This window comes from Mus caroli, unplaced genomic scaffold, assembly GCF_978045245.1.
Source record: "Mus caroli unplaced genomic scaffold, Mus_caroli_1 scaffold_19, whole genome shotgun sequence".
Classification (NCBI taxonomy): domain Eukaryota; kingdom Metazoa; phylum Chordata; class Mammalia; order Rodentia; family Muridae; genus Mus; species Mus caroli.
The window spans coordinates 52,377,787-52,397,390 of record NW_028227274.1 but is presented as its reverse complement, the minus strand read 5'-3'; positions in this window follow the sequence as shown (position 1 = coordinate 52,397,390).

The window sequence follows — 19,604 nt, the reverse complement described above, 5'->3', positions numbered from 1 at the left end:
ATTATGGGCCAGAATTCTTTCACCCCAGAAATTGCTTGCAAGGACCCTCTAATGTACAAAGCACTGACTATTGTGGAAAAGAAGTGGAACTTCACTGTAGTACCAGTACAGAAAGCTCATGAGTGATATGTGGTTGATCCCATATTTGTCTGTTCTACACCTACATTTTGGATGAAATTTTATGTGCCTAAACAAAATCTCATAAAGAAAGCCCAAGCCCAAGTTGACTATTTTTAGAGAGTATAAGGATGTAATGAGAGCTACATAAAATAATGAGGGTGGGATTCTAATCTGACAGAACTGGTGTCCTTAAAAATAGGGAAATGAGATATTAAATTTATTCTCTTTTTGAGGAATCAGAGAGGATAGGGAGAGTAAAAGAGCAGCCCTCAGTAACTGAAGCCCTCCCTAAAATCAACTTTTTCAACACCTTAGCCATCAGCTTTAGCCTTCAGAACTATAAACCTGCTTCAGAAATGCCCAGTTGGTGGTATTGTGTTACAGCCATCTGAGAATGCCGTTGTACACAGCTACCATGGAAGCAAGGTAGAATTACGCTGGCAGCAATTTCCCAAATACCTGCTGTCTGAGCAGAAGAAATGTGGCAAAGTGAGAAAACTGTAAAAATTGTCCTATTTCCTTTTAAAAAATTGTCCTAATCAAGCTTAGTTTATGTCTTCTTTTATACTTGCTTTAAAAAAGAATCAAAGCAAACATCAAGAAGAGTCTCACGTGACTTATTTCCGAAGGCCTAGGGCATTAATTACATTTTGTTGCTGTGATAAAATACCATGAGTGGAAGTGACTTCCGTAAGACATAGTTTACTGTGGCTTATGGTGAGTCCACAGTGGGAGAAGCATGGCAGCAACTATCTGGAACAGGAAACTGAGAGAAGAAATCTTCAACAACAGATTCTCAGTAGGAAGAGTTAACTGGAAATAGATCAACTCTATAAAACCCCAGAGCTCATCCCCAGAGTAATACTTCCTACTGCAAGACCCCATTCCCTGGTGACCAAGTGTTCAAATACCAGAGCTAATGAGGCATTAGCATTCAATTCAATACATTCAATCCACCACACCCATCTTCTCCACCAAGTTCTGGAACCTATTAATTACACATTATTTGTTGCTAAAGCAAAAAGCACAGAAAATGTGGAAACAGCTACAATTTGTTTTTCTTAAGTGAGCTATTTTTACAAGTAACAGGTTTGGGGGAGCAATCCTTTCTTACTTATCTTTCAACGTTTTGAGTTATATCTCAGCACCTGTTGACCTTTCTCCTTCCATCACTGCTCAGAAATCTCTATTAGGCACCAGTTTTTTTTTTTCACAGTTCCATGTTTATAGCCCACTTTCTTCCATCGAATCCCAGTTTTGTGATGTTTATTCAGCAAATACATATTTCTTATAATAGTCCATTTTAGTATTGCCTTTAAGTCCCATCCCTCTATCTTTCCTTTTGTTGTCTCTATGGTCATGCTGGGATTGAGTCCAAGATCATGCATGTACTAGGTCAGTGTTCCATATAGAACTCTACTTGAGCTTTGTTTTCTGTAGGCTTCTCTCCTTCTCAAGGTGGGAATGGATTACCAGGTAAAAATTTTCTTATTGTGGAATGGTCATAATCCCATATGCTATCCCCAAAGACCACATCATGTTCTTAGTAGAATTCTAGGTCTCCCCTCCCAGTTTGGACTTGATCCCTAAAGTCATAACCTGTCAGAACATTTACAGAATAAAGAAATATGGTGTGTGTTACATAGTGCCAGTGGTAGCCAACATTTTCAGATAGAATGATCTGTTCTCATTTTCTTTAGTTTACAACTTATTTGGGAAGGTCTGTAGTGATTTGAAAAAAATTTTTCTATAGTTCAGGCACTTGGTCCCCAGTTGGTGGCATTGCTTGGGGAGGTTTAGGAGGTGTGGCCTTGCTGAAGAAAGTATATCAATGGGGGTGGGATTTGAGAGGTACCTCCTTGAATCACTTCCAGTGTGCTCTTTCTGACTCACATTTATGAATCAAGAAGCAAGATCTCAGCTTGCTCTTGTAGCCCCCATGGTTGCTGCCTGCTGCCATACCCCCAACCAGGGACTCTAACTCTCTGAAACCTGAAGTCCAAAAGACCTCTTTCTTTCATAAGTTGCCTTGGTCATGGTGCTTTATCACAGCAATAGAAAAGTAATTAATACACAACTCTTAATAAAAATACTGAGGTGATGGTACCTTATTCAGCTATCATTAGAGAGGTTTCCTCCTGTAGCTTATGGGAACAACTACAGAAATCCACAGCCAGACATTATGCAAAGAGAGAAAGCCTATAACAGACAGCTCTAAATGAGATGTCCCCACCAAATCCCTTCCCTCAGAGCTCAGAGAACCCTGCAGAAGAGGAGGCAGAAGGATTGGGAAGACCAGAGACAAAAGATACCAGGACAATGAGGCTCTTTAAAACAACCGAGCAAAGCTCATATGAATTCAGAGACTGAACCAGCAACCACAGAGCCTACAAGGGCCTGTGCCTGGTCCTCTGCATATATACCACAGCTTCTAGTTGAGTACTGTTATGAGACTACTGAGTGTGTGAACTAGTGGATCTCTGATTCTTATACCTTCTCCTGGGGATTTTTTAAATTTTCATGTTGGCTTATCTTGTCCAAATTCAATATGATGTTTTTTTTTCTTTTATCATATTTATTTTATGCTATACTTTGTTGAGAGATGGAAAGGGAATAGACAGGGAGGAACTGGGAAGGGGTAGAGGGAGGGGAAACGGTACTTAGATTATATTGTATGGGAAAAGAATCCATATTTAATAAAAAGGGAAAACATACTTATTTGAGAGGTTGAGGACTTAGCTCACCACTAGAGTCCTTGTAGAGCAAATCCCTGATTTTAGTTCCCAGCCTAAAGACATGCAAAAATAACCAAGTAAAAAGGCAACAGATAGTTTAGCTGATCTGTCAAATGGCTGCAAGTTAAACCTAGCTTCCTAGGGTGGCTGTCTTCCAGCTCAGGAGTATGGTGTCTTTGTGTTCCTCATAGCTCAATAAGCTAGGGAACAAGGCTTATAAATGTTTGAATTCCCTCTTGATGCATTAATGTGTAACTATTAGATACCACTAGTTAATGTAGTTTCTGAATTAACATACTTTTATGATTTTTGTTGTCTTCAGGCTGAGCATTAGAGGTCTGTGAACTGCCGTCCTGTGTAATTTGAGCTGGAAAACATCCTTCATACTTTGCCACTATTGACAATGACAAAGAAATTTGCCTCTCTTTAATGTGTTAGCATGGTAAGTGCAAGTGTTTGGGGGGCGGGAACAAACAGTTCTCTCTTCTAGACAACAATGTCTTGCCATAACCTTGACATGACGCACATTAATTTTACATTATGCCCTGTAGTCACAGAGAAAATTAAAGCTCCTGCTATTATCTCCCCAAAAGGGCTGATAACCTTCTGGCGCAGGTTCAGGCATGCCAAGCCTGTGCCTCCATCATTTGTCTCCTATTGATCTATGAACCATAGGGCCAGCACTTGAATTACAAAGCCCTAGCATATTTATCTCCATTTTAATGCCTGCCATTTAATGAGCATTTCTTTTTAGCTTTTGGTTATGGAACATTTCAGTGAAATCAGGGCTGAGAGACCCAGTTCTGGCTTAAACCTTATGACTTCTTAAATGCAGTCTCACATATGTCTAGGTTTAATTATAACTTAGGAAGCACACTGTAGGAAAAACCTGAGAAATCACAATGACCAGATTTCTAAGGTTCAGACTAAATTAATCAACTTTCAGAAAAAGAAAAGTTGATTAAGCTATGTTTAATTCACCAGAAACCAAAACACTAAAAATGAAGGTAATCAGTATTTTTATACACAAACCTAAGTCCAGGTGTGTATTGGAATATAGCAACAGACACTGTTTAAAGAGAAACAGTTGATATTTTACAAAACCCCCAAATAATCAGTAGTTTAAAACATTATTGTGTGATGTAGTTTCCTCCACCCCATTATTCAAATTAGGCTTTCTTTGAGTGCCTGTTAGGATTCAAGTATTTCTGAATGGAACATGACATTTTACATGAACAGCCTAGTAATTTCTCTCAATGAAAGAGAAGTTTAAAAATATGGGCATTATGCAAACCATGTTTATCTGACTGATTCCAGTTTCAGGTTATGTGACAACCACATTTCTTTTGTCCTGTGTGTGTGTGTGTGTGTGTGTGTGTGTGTGTGTGTGTGTATTTCTGTTTGTGTATATATATGTATTTGTTTGTGTGTCTGTGTATTGGATGTTTGAATTTTAAATATATACAGAAGTGTTGTATAATCTACCCAGGGGCCATGAGTTATTTGCATGACCAAAAGTATTAGCCAAGGGGATTTTTGTTGTGTTTTTAGATTGAAAACAAGCCCAATGAAATGCACACCAAAAGAAACAAATGTAGTCTCTGCCTCAGAATGTAGTTCAGCCCTGGTGAGGTTCATGGAGACACTTTATAGAGCGGAATCCTTTCTCCCATGGAAAGGCGTTCTTCTGCTCCTTTTCTCAGTCTGAGGAGGTTGTTTGTGTCTGCACTGGATGTGCCAGATGGAAAGGTTTACTCATTAGAGGCAGCTGTTTTAGCAAATTACCTCACTGCAGCATAATGACAGGGCTCCAGAAGACCATTGAAGAAAAGCCTTTCTCTTCCCAGCGAGATCATGAAAACGAGAAACAATTTCAATGAGATTTTTTTTATTTACTTTGGAAAAGGTTCAGTTGGACACATGGGTGATAAGACCAGGTATTTTCCACATAGATTTCATTCAATATTTATACAGAATAGCAAAAAACATAAGCTATAGATTGACAATTTGATTTCTCTTACAAGTAATGGATTCATTATCTTTGGCGGATGATCTCATTAGTTTCTTAACTATGAACGATTCTGCTGGGGAAGGTTTGCCCCTTTATAACACCCCATTTCAAATATCTGTATGCCCCATACTTGATTACAGAGGCACTGTTCATTTTGAAGCCACACAGCTACAGCACGCCTTCCTATGATGCCAAGGGGAGCTCTCCCACTTCGTTTGCTCTCTTTAGAGAAAATTTCCTCAGCAAGATGCAATCAAGACACACTTGATAAAAATCCCTCTGCTACATGTGCAGAATTTGAGAATGCATATATGCCTGTATTCATTTATAAGCATGTGTAAGATACAATTTAAAAAGCCTTCAATGTATGTATATGTGTATATGTATAATGTATATGTATATATGTATGTATGTATATATATATATACACTCACCTTATGCACATGGAATAATTATTCCCATGTAATAAGTAATATTTCAAGTTCATAAATATTTAACAATTCTTTAGATTAGGAAGTTTTAGATAGTAATCCTGGGGCATCTTTTACAATTAACAATGCCTAGAGGCTTCTGATCTGGTTATAATACTTGGAAACATACAGCAGAAGTATGACATCCTAGAGCAAAACGAGGTACACACGTTGCTCCTGTGGGTATTAGGAAGATGGTACTTATAAATATTCATGATTACCGTCCCTTTTTACTTCTACATCATCTTTTGGATGTCTGTGAGTAATAGTAACAAAGTTTAGAGGAGGACCTAAGGTCTTTGTGCCTCCACTGAACTACTATTCTTCCCTTTGTCACCTGTAACACAGATTATACTTGTGGCTTTTTGACTGAAATATAAATGGGAGATCATTATTCCTCCCCTAGTTCAATTACTATTGTAATGACTTAGACTCTAACTTTAGTTACTATCTATGCTGGTATTTGGACAATGATAAATTTATAGATCATGTTTTGAGAAAAGATAAAGTTTGTCTGATTGCCTTAGCTGGGGTTTTATTGCTACAATGAAACACCATGACCAAAAAGTAAGTTGTGGAGGAAAGTGTTTATTCAGCTGCATGTATGTCATAGTTCATTGTCAAAGACACCAGGAAGGAACTCAAACACGGCAGGAACCAGGAGGCAGGAGCTGATGCAGAAGCCACAGAGGGGTTCTAGACTCTGGGTTTCTCCACATGCCTTACTCAGCCTGCTTTGTTACAGAATTCAAGACCACTAGCCTAGAGATGACCTCACCCACAATTGTCTGGGCTCTTCCCCATGAATCACTAGTTAAGAACATGACCTACGGGCTTGCCTACAGCCCTACCTTAGACAGTCATCTTCTTAACCTAGGTTTCTTCCTCTCAGGTGGCTTTGGCTTTCATAAAGTTGACATAAAACTGTAGCATTGTTATCACTCTATAAAAATAACACAGCTATCAAGTTTTCATCTTTGTGGTCTCATCTCCTATAAGACTGTATGTATATATGTATATGTACACATATATACATATAAAATGCTAGGCAGAACATTTCTGCCTCTCTGCTATTCACAAGGTAGGAATTCTAATCTCTACTGGTATTTGGTGAATGGGTTTTTGTATTTTTATTAGGTAAAAAGAGTGAAGACCCCCTGATGGAATTGGTACCTTTATGAGAACAAACTGGAAAAAGACTGTTTTCTCTCTCTCTCTCTCTTTCTCTCTCTCTCTCTCTCTCTCTCTCTCTCTCTCTCTCTCTCTCTCTCTCTCTCTCTCTCCTTTCCAAGAGAGCAAGCTATTACCAGAACCCAATCATACTGGCATTTCACTTTCACATTCCTGGCTTTTAGAACCATGAGAAACCAATGACTATGTTTAAGTTAAACAGTCTTCTTATAGAAGCTTGACCTGACAAAAACTACCTATGTCATGCAATGCAGTGTGTGTGTGTGTGTGTGTGTGTGTGTGTGTGTGCGTGTGAAGACACACATGTAACCATATACAGTCTAAAGAACTGAAAGCTGGGAGTGTTAAAATTCTATTATTTTTCCATTAATCTTTTGAATTCCTTTGTAAAGAAATAATCGGCGTTGTCCCGAAAGTACAGATCTCTTGCCATAACACACTGTCCAGGCTGTCAGCAATTAGAAGCAAGATTGGCTCACTGTACCTAGAGAAGCACAGGGGATCTGACCAGAGATGCTCTGAAAAGCAGATAGTGAGCAAGAGATCCCTACTCACTTCTGAATGCTGCTTCTCCTGTATCATCTTCTCTTTCTAGACTTTAATATTTTCTTAAAATCCCAAATGTCTCTTTGCAAACAGTGTCAGGAGCCCACGGTGCTGTAGTAAGGCCATTGCTGTGCTTTATCTGAAACTGAGGGGAACAAAGAAAGAAAAGTGGCTTGTAGACCCGATGATACCTAGGGTTAATAAAGGACAGTGGCATCCTTGCCCCTGTTGGCAAATGTTGGAGCTTGGGCCATGTTACGGTTTAGGTATGAAGAGCCCTCAAATGCTCTGGTGTTGAAGAGGCACTATTGAGAGGTGAGTGGATCATGACTGTGTTAACTTCATGATGAGTTCATAGTGGGGTAGGATATGAAGAGTCCGGCCTAGGTGGAGCTAGTACGTCAGTCACTGGGGTGGAGCTAGTACGTCACTGGGGTGGAGCTAGTACGTCACTGGGGTTTGCCTTTGAAGGGTGTATCTTGTCTCTGCTCCATCCTAGCTACCGCCTAACACTAGTGAGTATCCATGCTCCATCCTTTGCTTCAACCTTGATGTTCTGCCTCACCTTCCCTTACTCAGAAGTGACAAAGCCATGGTCGGAAACCTCTAAAATCGTGAAATAAGTCATCCCCCACTTTGAGTGGATTTCTCATGCATTTAGCCCCAGCAGCAGAATAAGTGAGTTATGTTTCACATGTGGTTACCCATTTGGGATTTTTTTTTTAAGGAAAATCTCAAATGAGAAGGAACCAAGTGGGTAATCCAATTCCTTGGTTCGAAATAGCTTAGAAATGTTAAATGAATGGGAGCTCACCTCTGAAGGCTTTTAGCCACATCTGGTTCCAGATACCACACACCTAGGCACAAATTAGGAAAGCCAGATGGATACATTATGAGTTTGAGAAAGTCCCACGTGATGGGAAAACTACAAGAAAATTGTCATGGAGTAGAGGCAATAGACACGGAGGCTTAGAAAAGTCTGGTCATAGCATCCCTGGAACTGTTTTTTTTTTTTTTCCTATTCCAGATTGAGTACGTATTAATTTAGTACTGGCTGATTAACAAAATTATTCACAGCAATGCTCAGAGTCCTTAATCAAATTTAGTCTGCTCTTGAATATTCATAAAAAGATTCTTCTTGAATTAATGTGCTATCTCTCATTCTTTCTTTTCTTTCTGTTCTTTCTTCCTTTTAGAACCCGAGACGGTTCAATGTATCTTAGCTATTGTTTCTCTTCTTCATTTTGACAATTTTTTTTTTCTAATCTTAGTTTGAGACATGGTTTTCTTAGGTTATCTTTCTACGGTAGTCCACCATCTCCCTTAATCTTTCAATTTTGTCATCGACAAATTCAACTACTTGTCACCCTATCCATCTTCCAGTTTGTTAATAAATACACCAGACAATAGGAGCAGCAGTATTGATTGATCCCAAGAGTACCCTTCCATTAATCACTTCAATCTGAAAGTTCACCATTTATCCCTTTTTCTTATGTTCTCCTGACTAACTCTTCTGTATGTGGATTTTAACTATCCATCTCACAGGAATTTATTAAAAAACAAAACAAAACAAAACAAAACAAAAACCTACTTAAACACTTCTTCTGACCTAGGGCATCTACAGTTGATTCTCATCCTGGGATCTGAAATTATGCCTCTGTAGACTGGTTGACCTCCATGGCTTTATTCTAACATTCTCGGGTCTATTTTTGTCTTGGTGCATTATCAAACAAGTGCCTGGTCCCATCCCAGAGAAGACTAATTAACGGCTCCATTAACTTAGGTGCCATTAACACATTTAGTGCTCATTCTAATCACAGGTAACAGAGCTCTACTCTCTGAAGTGACTGGTAGTAACTGGTGCCAGGCTTGACTTGACATCCATCACACCCACTGAGGGTGAAGCCTCAGTCCTCTTTCACAGAGCACTCAGAAAACAAGTTGAAGGTTCTAAGCTGGCTGGTCAAAAATACATGCAAACAATAGAATCACACAGCATGGAATTAAGGCATTTGGTGTTGCTAGGTTTGGTAAGTTCAAGTGTGGACTGTCTACTCGGTACTTTGCTTTTTTGTTTGTCTGATTTTTATCTCATTTTAATTAATTAATTAATCTAGAAGTACTTATTAAAGTACTTCTTTTTTTAGTGTCCCTGTAGAAGGGCAAGCTTCTTTGTAGTAGCAGCACAGATCTTCAGAGAGACCAAATGCACATGTTAATAGAAGGTTAAGCCTGCTTTCCTGTGCTCTAATTAGAGGCTCCTGCATAAAAGTCACATTGTTGCCAAGATGCACAAGAACTTTGTGCTATGGTGATGCTATGACGTCCATCTGCAGAGATCCTCCTGCTCCTGAGCCCCGGGGCCATAAGAAGCACAAATCAGAACTTCTGTTACTCAGCCAAGGAACAAGGGATGTCTTTGATCCAGGACGTGTCATAGAGATTGCAAGAGTCAAAGTATTGAAGGGTGGCTGGGGCCATGTGTGCTTGCAGTTCTGTTTATAACCTGAGTATTATTCTACCCACTAACAGTAGCATTTATGGTACTTTCAGTAAGTATGATAAGCGCACCTGCCTGTCCTGATCGGCTCTGGAGGGCCGGGCACCGTCTACAGATGCCCTTTAGTTATCCTGCTACAAAATCAAGAGCAGGTTTTATTACCTTGATATGAATAATCATAAAATATTGAGGTTTATGGGTCAGGCTTAAATTAAATATTAATATTAAATTAAATATTACTAATAACAACTATATAAGCAAAGTTTTGATATTCTCATTATTTGCACTTGAGTCTAGGGAGGAATGGGAAGATTTATTAATGCATGCAAGGGCTGAACAATAGTTCTTGGTGGGGTGGGGCTGGAAAACACTGGACACTCTGTTCTTTTTGTTTGTTTGTTTGTTTGTTTGTTCATTTGTTTTTGGTTTTTTTGAGACAGGGTTTCTCTATGTAGCCCTGGCTGTCCTGGAACTCACTCTGTAGACCAGGCTGGCCTCGAACTCAGAAATCCGCCTGCCTTTGCCTCCCAAGTGCTAGGATTAAAGGCGTGCACCACCACCGTCTGGTGGTCACTCTGTTCTTAAGTCATTCTAGGTAGAAAAGCCATTGACCTACTTTGAACTTTTAGGAAAATAAGAATTGATGAGATATAAGAAGCAGTATTGCTCATCGTCTCTTTCTGAACATATGATTAGAAAAGATGGGTGGCAGGAAGTTTCTAAAATATAGGACATACTGTCTTGTATCATGGAGCCAACACTTCTCAGGACTTCCCCTACAAACCTTTCTCCAGGCCTGCTGGAGGAATGTGTCTTTGAGACTAGCAAAATCTGGCCTTAGAAGCTAAGCTTACTGACTTAGCCATGGTGTGACCCGGACCAAAGATTTAACCTCCTGGAATCTCAATTTACTTATCTGTGGAAACTGGAAACCATGCCAGCAGTTCTGTGGTGCTATTCTGACAAAGAAAGGAGATGATGTGTGTCAAGCCCCAAGATGAAAATAACAATTACTCTCCATTATTGTCAATCTGAGCTACAGTGATTATTTCCATTTGCCTTATGGATTCTTTTGTTCTGAGACAGCAATACAAAGAATGTGCTTAAGTGTCTGGTGCCAGAACTGGTCATGCTGAAATAGACAGTTGCTGATTGTTGGGCTGTCTGCTGAGTGGGAGCATCGCCCAGCAGAAAACGAACAAGACTGTCCCTGGCTTCACCTACCCTCCAGCCTCATGTAGACAGCTTGGCTTAGAGGCAGCTGAAGAATTTCAGCCAAGACACTCAGGGCCTTGGGCTCTGCAGTACACAGGTCATCTATGCAAAAACTTCAGGACCTACAACCCCTTCATAGGGATAGATCTGAGAGAGAGAGAGAGAGAGAGAGAGAGAGAGAGAGAGAGAGAGAGAGAGAGAGATACAACCCCTTCATAGGGATAGATCAGAGAGAGAGAGAGAGAGAGAGAGAGAGAACACATTGGGGACCCGAGCAGAGTGTTCAGGTTTACGGTAGGTCTCTGAATCCATTAGGTCACCGATTCCTCCTGCTGCCCGAAGAGAGGATAGTGATCCTCGCTCAAGTTGTATAACTGCAAAGAGGTACTTCAGGAACGGCAGGAGGGTCACTCTCAGCATTTCTATGATCTGTCCGTGTGGCTTGGGGTAAGAGACCATGTGTCACTTTCTTATGTTACAAAATGAGCAGAGCTGGATTGTGTCACTGCCTTGGGAGGAGAACGTATACGTAGGAGTATGCAAAAAGCACTCTAAAAATCATAATGCAGAGATCGTGCACGCCTCTAATTTCTTATGCTCCCTATTAGCACCGCCTTTTATTGCTGGGGTAGTTTCCTCAACTGTTTTTTTACAGGGTAAGAAAGAGAGCCACAAGAATTTCAGGGTTGCATGAAGACTAAAGCTAGGGAACCCTGTTCAGTAGCAGCCATGTTCTTAAACGGGAGGCTCTGCTTGCTCTGGCCGGAGCTTTGGAGGCCCCTGCGAACCCAGCCTTGCACCTCCAGTCACCTGGCATGCTCCCTGTGGCCCCTTCCAGGGCATTCAGCTCCTTTGTGCTGCTAATGGGAGCCATTGTCCACACAAATGTCTCTGTGAATCTCGCTGGGGACCTGTGCTGTCGCCCTCCCCTGATCTTTCATAAATAGCAGCATGTCTGGATGTAATTGCCAGACGCTAACAGTCTCTTTGACTGTTGTATCTTCCCCTGTGTTAGCCTCTCTTTCCCACAGGGCACACGGTGGGAAGACCCACAGGTGACCTCCCTATGAGGCTATAGATAGCAGCAAGGTAATGGTTTGATTGCTTAACTCTCCCCCAGACACTCTCCAACTCATCTGTACTTCCTTTGTGAACGACACATTTTCACTTAATTTAAAAAAAAAAAAAATTTTTTTTTTGGAGAAGTTTTAGGTTCACGGTAAAACTGAACGGAAAGTACAGAGTTCCTATCTACCTTTACTCCTGTGTAGCCACCTTCTTCTTCTTTTTTCTTTTTCTTTTTTTAAGCTGTTAATAAGGCTTTCCCAGATTTTTCTCTATGAGCTGCTACTTCTCAGTTGGACGGCCGGAGCGCCACACAATAAAGAATCTGTGACAATTGCTGCGGCACTGTACATTGCTATTCTAATCGTATATTTTATTGGACGCCGCGAGTACCTCTTCAAGCCGGCATTTCATTTGCCTTCCTTCGCCTTCTAGAAAAGCCTGCCGCTGTGATGATGGGCGGAAGTAGAGCTAATGGGCTTTTCCAAATTCCTTCTGAGATTCAGAGCGAGAAAGAAGGTGTGAAAGAGAGAGTGAGAGAGAAATCACACAGTCATTTCCAGCCATTTGTGTTAAAACACAAAGAAAACAAGGCACATTCAAAACTGCTAGGCCGGGCAGCCTCCATTAATATTTATTTTGGCATTAATATTGATAAGCAAGTACTTTGTAGCTGGGCTTTGTTGCCTCCCCCAATGTCCTTACACTCCCTGTTATTCAAGCTGGTGGCCATTAGCCTGCGTCTTTCTCTGCACCCGAAGCCTCAAAGGGGCTTGGCAGGTCTCCAGCTCACTTATGCTTAAATGGACACTCGAGCGCCGACGGACACACAGCTAAATAGAGGCCAATAATTCAATACAGTACGACTGTACTGGGGCTGCTAGTAAATCCATCAAGCAGTAAATATCATCTGAAGCCAATGCAAGCTTTTATCTTTCCAATTTTTTTTTTTTTTTTTGAATGTCTGAGCGAGGCCCAAGCATTCGGCGAATCATGTAATTTATTCTGCAGTGCCGAGCCTGGGCTGTCTCAGACATCATATTGACTTTTTTTTTTCTTTCCATCTGTCAGGGGCCGTCAGCAGCTCAGCTATTGTGGGAACGCATCGCATTACATCTATTTATTTATTTATTTCCGCTGCTTCTTTGTAGCATGATTGGGCAAGAACACATTATCTCAGATCAACGGATACCAAGAAAAGCGACTGAACAGCCTCACGACAGCATGTTAAACATTTGTCCTCTCCAGTTTGTTAAATCAGCAAATGCATTCCGAGCAAATGCTTGTAATTGTTGTGAAAGGGCTCCCCACTGCAGGCTTTTACCAAGCTGAAAATATGGCCTGTTATTTTCTTCAGCTCTTTAGGTCAGTGGTGAAGCCAATATATTGTAAATAATGCTGAGCAGCTGGCGTGTTGACTTGATGGTTCTGGGAGCACAGCTTTCTGTACTCAGCGACGCACCTAGCAGTGGCTTTGAATATTGCATGTGCAGTTTGTGTGGGGGGCAATTGTTGTGTAGGTCCATTTTTTTTAAAATGGCTTTCTGTGGACTAACTTCACAGAGTCACTAACTACATTATACTTCACAATAGTTTGCCTCCAACTCAGTTAAGATTCTGAAGACTGGCAGCAGAGCTGTTTTTACTGCTGTGGTCTGTTTGAAGAGTTAAAAGGTATAGACGCCAGGTTTAAGCACTATTGGTGATTCTCTTGTTCTTCCCTCTATGTGGGTTTCCTGAGGAAGAATTTCCCCCAAAGTCCTTGGCAAAGGAACTTGAGACTGCTATGGCCATGGTCAGACATACACTTTGCATTTCGAAGACATCCCCCAGGACATTAGCCAAAGCCACCGGCCCTTTCTAAGAAGAAACCTGTATTCCCGGCATTTAGCGTGACTCTGAGCTCGCAAAATCAGAACTTGCTTAGCATCCCACTCTGAAAGCATACATTATGGAGTGAGTTTAGATGTAACTTTTCTCCTTTAAATATCCAGTAGAGAAGCATTTGCGTATAATGTGTGAATGGTGGCTATGACCTACAATCATCCTTGCCGTTTGTTTAATGCATTAGAAACTGTGGTTAACGATAAGTCACAGCTTTCAATACATGGCTTTAAGTGAGGCTGTTAATGGTTCAAAAGGAAACAGAATCAACATTATCTGAGCAACCTGATTTCTCTCTGTGCTGCATTAGTTTTCAAACTAATAGGGCCCTGTTTACTTGGGAGAATTGATTCTCTCTTGCAATAGATTACTTTTGGGTTTTATGGCACACACAGCATCGTCCTGCAGATGACGGATGACTGCATTTCAGTCTTCATTATCAGTCATACCTCTGAATGCATCCAGTGGGTTTCCACAGCGTTGGTCTGACCAGGAGAATCTGGGTACACATGATATTTTTTGAGGACTGGATGAAAATGTAGTTGGCATTCTGGGTGTAGAGTGAGGCTCATTCTTCCCTTCTATGAGGCGAAAAGCATCAATGCCTATGTTCAATTTCGCTTCATTAACCCACCCCAACTCCCCCCTCCCCCCCCCCCCCCGTTAGAAAGCCCCACACAGTATGCACTGCTTTTAGAATTCCAAAGAGCAGCCACACTGTGTTTCTAAAGAAGCACATTGAAAAGCAGCTCACTGAGCCATTTTCTAACACCTGAGAGCAATTAATGTAGGCAAAGACAGGAAACATCATCAATTATTTAAAATAAAATGAATATGTAATGTTGACCTTCTCCAACGGCTGTCAGTTCCGTTCTTCCACCTGAATAAACTCACAACACACCCCTGTATTGCACTCTGTGGAGTCAGGCACTGAATGGCCACTCAGAGAACTGCCTGATGATTTCAGCTCAGCACTGAGTTGGAGGAGGGGAAACCCTAGCTCCTGATGAAAAGAGGCGGGGGTCCTGACTCCAGGAACACATTTTCACCTGTGACCAGCAGCTTCAAAGATGACCACTCACCCTAGTCTTTCCCAATTACTTTTACTTATTTCTAATTAGTTTATTTATTTTGTATTCTTTCCCTCATAAGCAAAAGGGTTGACATTCCTGTCATCACAATCCTGAATGTTTATGTGTGTCTTTTTTTTTAATGTTGTATTTTATCTACTTACTTATTGGTTTACAGTCATTAGTTTTCTTTCTCCTTATTTAGAGTTAGCCTTCTCAATCCTGGGGGAGGAGGCAGGATGGTGAATATAGGCCACGGTTGTGTGGAAAAGTCAAAACGATGTGGTGAGACAGCTATGTTGTGGGAAATATTAAAAAGAACTCCATGTTCCCTCACCCAGGCACTGGCAACTCTGCCCAGTGGGGATGGCTGGCCATGCACTGGCAGACAATAGCCATCCTGTTATCTCGTTTAGACTCTCTGGCCCAGAACTCCTGAAATGTCTTCACCCAGCTCCCTAAGTTCCCACTGGCAGCCCCATGCTTCTCTGCTTCAAATCCCTCACAGCCTTTGTGGTACACATCAGGCAAGCTCAAGCTTTGCCGCCATACCTTTCTCTCTTGAACCCAAACCAACTACCACGTGAAGGAAAACACAACACAAACTTAGTTCAGAAATGATGGTAATTCAAACTCTGGGCACAGCAACTAAAATCCTAATCTTATTAGTCTTATTAAATCTAAATCCTCCTGACGGATCCACCACTGAAACTGGGAGATACTTGTAGCTATATTTGTCCTCATGCTATCCTCATCCAAAAAGGGGCCTAACTCTCTCCTGCTTCCTCTCTTCCTCTGTGCAACCCAGAAGTCCCACCTACTCACCCAGTGATTGGTTCCTTTATTCATTAGGTGATTGGTTAACAAGAAGTCATCTGAGTACATGTGACTCACGAGTCATCTGCCTTGTGAATAGACGGCTTTCTACAAATATGAAATTGGGCATCATCTGTGGACAATGTCACCAACAGAACTTGGAGGATGTTTACTGGATGATGTAACTGTGTGTAGGACACAAGGCATGAAACAGAACAGAGGCATCAAGTGGCCCAAGGTTTTCAGAGCAAAGAAAAGGCACAAAGTATCAAGTCCTCTGTGACCGTTCAAGTCAGGCAAAGCTGAAATGCTGGTGTCTATTTCCTCCCTGACTTTGAGTTAGTGATCCTAGGAGAACTCACAAGGACCTCATGCAGGATGCTACAAGCTTCTGGCCAGGCCATTCTTTCAGGGTCCTCCCAAGATAATCCAAAGCCTCAGCCAATGAATAGTCACTGTAGGGCCTCCATCAAGCCTGCAAAAGCAAAGTCATGGTTCAATTGTAGAACTAGAGTTATCAGAGAGATATCCTCAGGCTGTGACTGAGACATATCCTGGCTCTACCATAAAGCTAATAAGTCCCTTTTTGAGGACTTTGTATATTCAAATTAGCTGGCTTCATTTAAGATGCTAACAAAAAAGACAACAGAGATGAATGATTAATTACAAAAAAAAGAAAGGAAAAAGCAATAAGCTCTTTATGTCTCTCTCTCTCTCTCTCTCTCTCTCTCTCTCTCTCTCTCTCTGTGTGTGTGTGTGTGTGTGTGTGTGTGTGTGTGTGTGTGTGTTTCTGAGTCAGTGCCTTACTATGTGGGCCAGAACGGCCCTCAAATTCCTAATTCCCCTGCCTCAGTCTTCCCAATATTTGGATCACAGGCATGTGCCGACACACCCAACCCATTTGCTCCTGCAACATGGCATTCTATAACTTGATCTTTAATATAATAAGCAATTGCCTTCAGAGGAAAAGCCAATTTGAAGAATGTTTTCTTCACTCCTTGCATAATGACCACCATCCCACACAAAGGAAGGATGTTAGGCTTAAGGAACCCATGCCACGGTATGGGTATGTACTCACTAGTAAGTGGATATTAGCCACACACACACACACACACACACACACATACACACACACACACACACAAAGTACAGAATACCCAAGATACAGTCCACAGAACTCAAAAAGCTCAACAAGATGAAGTGCCCAAGTGAGGATGTCTTAGTCCCACTTGGGAGGGAGAAGAAAGCAATCACAAATAGGGAGGGAGGGAGGAACCTGGGAGGGACTGGAGTGGGAGGAAGTGGGGGGGGGGGACCTGATCTGGTATTGGGTGCAGGGTGGGAGAGGGGGGGAGGACTGAAGCTCTGATGGCCAGCAGAAAGAATGTAAACAGGCAACCTCAGGAAGTAGGAGGTTGGGGGAGGGACCCCAGAATGTACCAGAGACCTGAGAGGTTAGAGACTCCCAGGATTCAAAGGGAAGGACCTTAGATGAAATGCCTGACCATAGACAGAGCGAATTTATAGAACCTGCCTCCAGCAGTAAGACAGGACATCAAGTGAAGGATGGAGGCCCCAGGGAGTTTAGAGGTCAGGTGGGTTGGGGGGCTGGGGGCATCCAAGTGGAGATGGGGTGGGGTAGGGAGAAGGTGTGGGATGTGGAGCAGTCAGAGGGTGGATGGGGGCAGGGAATGGGATATGGAGTATAAAAAATAAATTAAAAATAAGGAATAAAGAAACCCATGCCAAAAAGCAGAGCTAGGAGAGGGCAAGCACAATTCGCAGACAGCGCAGAACTCTCTTCTCATCCAGAATTCCAGATTAATTAGCCATCTGTGCACCCAAGAAGGCAGGGATGCCACCATGGCTGTGTGACTCACCACTGTCATGGGAGGAAGCACAGCTGGAGAGCAAGCAGTGGACTCTTGCACGTTATAAATTCAATGATTCCAGTGATAAATAGATGACCGTGTCCGCAGTTGGATTTGAATGGTTAAAAAAGAAGCTAAAACGCTAGGTTATTTGGGTTGGAGAGTAGAGAACAATTTGATGTGGTATAAATATGTCATGATAATAAACCTCATGATTCTGGGACATTAGGGACATTTTATCCAGGATAAACAAACCAGTAAGCCATACTGCTATCCAAGAGCCAGAAGCTAAGATAACATTCTCTCATGGATTGTCCGTCCCTTAGAGCGGCAGAGCCCCCTGAGATCCCAAACATGCCGATATATATGTATAGAGAAAGAATAACATTTCCCAAATCACAAAATCCCAACCACAGTTGTAAGAGCGTATTAAACGAGGGCTTAGAGTCTAAATTTCTGCCCCAGAAATCTCTGCAGAAACCATTACTAAGCAAACACAGCCCCAGACATTTTGCCCTGGCGTCAACTTAGAGCAACTGTACAAAGGGATGGCTGAGGGTTTTTATTTATGCTTGCTAGGGTTGCCAGCATGGGGATGGCATATAGATCAGAGCATAACAAGGAACAGGTCAGAGGATGGAGAGCACCAGGGTGAGACACGGGTCTTTTCCTTTGCCACTTCAGGAAAGGCTTTTCCATAAAGAGAAGTTCTGGCTGAAAATGTCTTGTCATGTAGAGTGAAGATTTATCTTGGTCTAATATTAGAGGAATTCAAACTGGGTAGTTGGGATGATGAACCAAGGGTGGGGAATTATCTCAGAGATCAAGAGGGCTTGCTATTATTGTAGAGAATCTGAATTCAGTACCCAGAACTCCCATTGTTTAAGTGGCTCACAAACTGCCTGCAACTTTAGCTCAAGAGGCTCAGATGCCCTCTTCTGGCCTCCAGAGGTACAAGAACACACATGGTGTACACACAGGGGGAGACATATATACATAGACATACTCAGAATTGAAAATGAATACATTTTATTTTCAAAAAATATTAGGGACTAAGAGATTGAGTAATGACTTAGTGGTTAAAAACACCTATTACTCCTGCAGCGGACTTTGGTTTCCTTCCTAGCACCCATGTAGTGGCTTACAACCACCTGTAACCCCACTTTCAGAATGATTAAATACCCTCTTTGTGGCCTCCGAGGACACCAGGTACAAATTGGGTCCATATAAATACATCCAAGCAAACAGTCATACCATAAGATAAAAAAATAAATGAATGTTCAAAAGGGAAGGGCTAGAGAAATGGCTCAGTAGTTGAAAGCACTTGTTCTTGCAGAGTACCTGGGTTCATAGTGCAGTACCAATACAGTGGTCCAGACCCATCTATAAGGCAGGCAAACACTCATAAACATAACAATAAAATGACTCAGTCAAAAAAAAAAGAGTAAGGAAGAAGTGTATGCATTAGGGATGGAAGAGTCAAATGCTTGGCATTCATGGTGCACTCAGTGCATTCAAAGAAAAGGTGGCGCACACTTTGTCTCTCCCCGGGTTGTGGCAGGGCTCTTGAGTGGCGATTTAGTTCTGGTATATGCTGCATTTTCATCATGGGTTTTGTATTTCATTGTATTTGTCCTTTGTTTGGGGGAAAAATACATTTGGAAAATATAACTAGACTCCTCAATAATGGCTCTGTCCAAGACTGCACAGCTCCCAAACTATTCTCATTTGAAAAGTGACCAAAACACTCATCGCTTATAAGAATAGTTTCAGGAGAAATCCTAAAATATGTAAAGGTACCACAAGGTATCATGTTCCAAAAATCACAGAGCTTGGGAGTACTGTCAGTCTTCCTAGAGTTTCCATTTCTGTTCATTTGGGATCTGTGGTCTTCTGGGACTGCTGTTCTGATAGCTTTCACACCAATTTTATGTTGTATAGGATAGACCATCTCCTTAGGTGTCTACAAATAGGCTGTCAAATTGCATATTTCAGAATTTGGGTATAAAATATAAAGCTGTATATCTCAAACTCAGCCAGCCTTACTTTAGCAGTTGAAAGATTATGGTAGATCCTTAGTAGCTATGGCAGATAAAACTGTATGTATTCT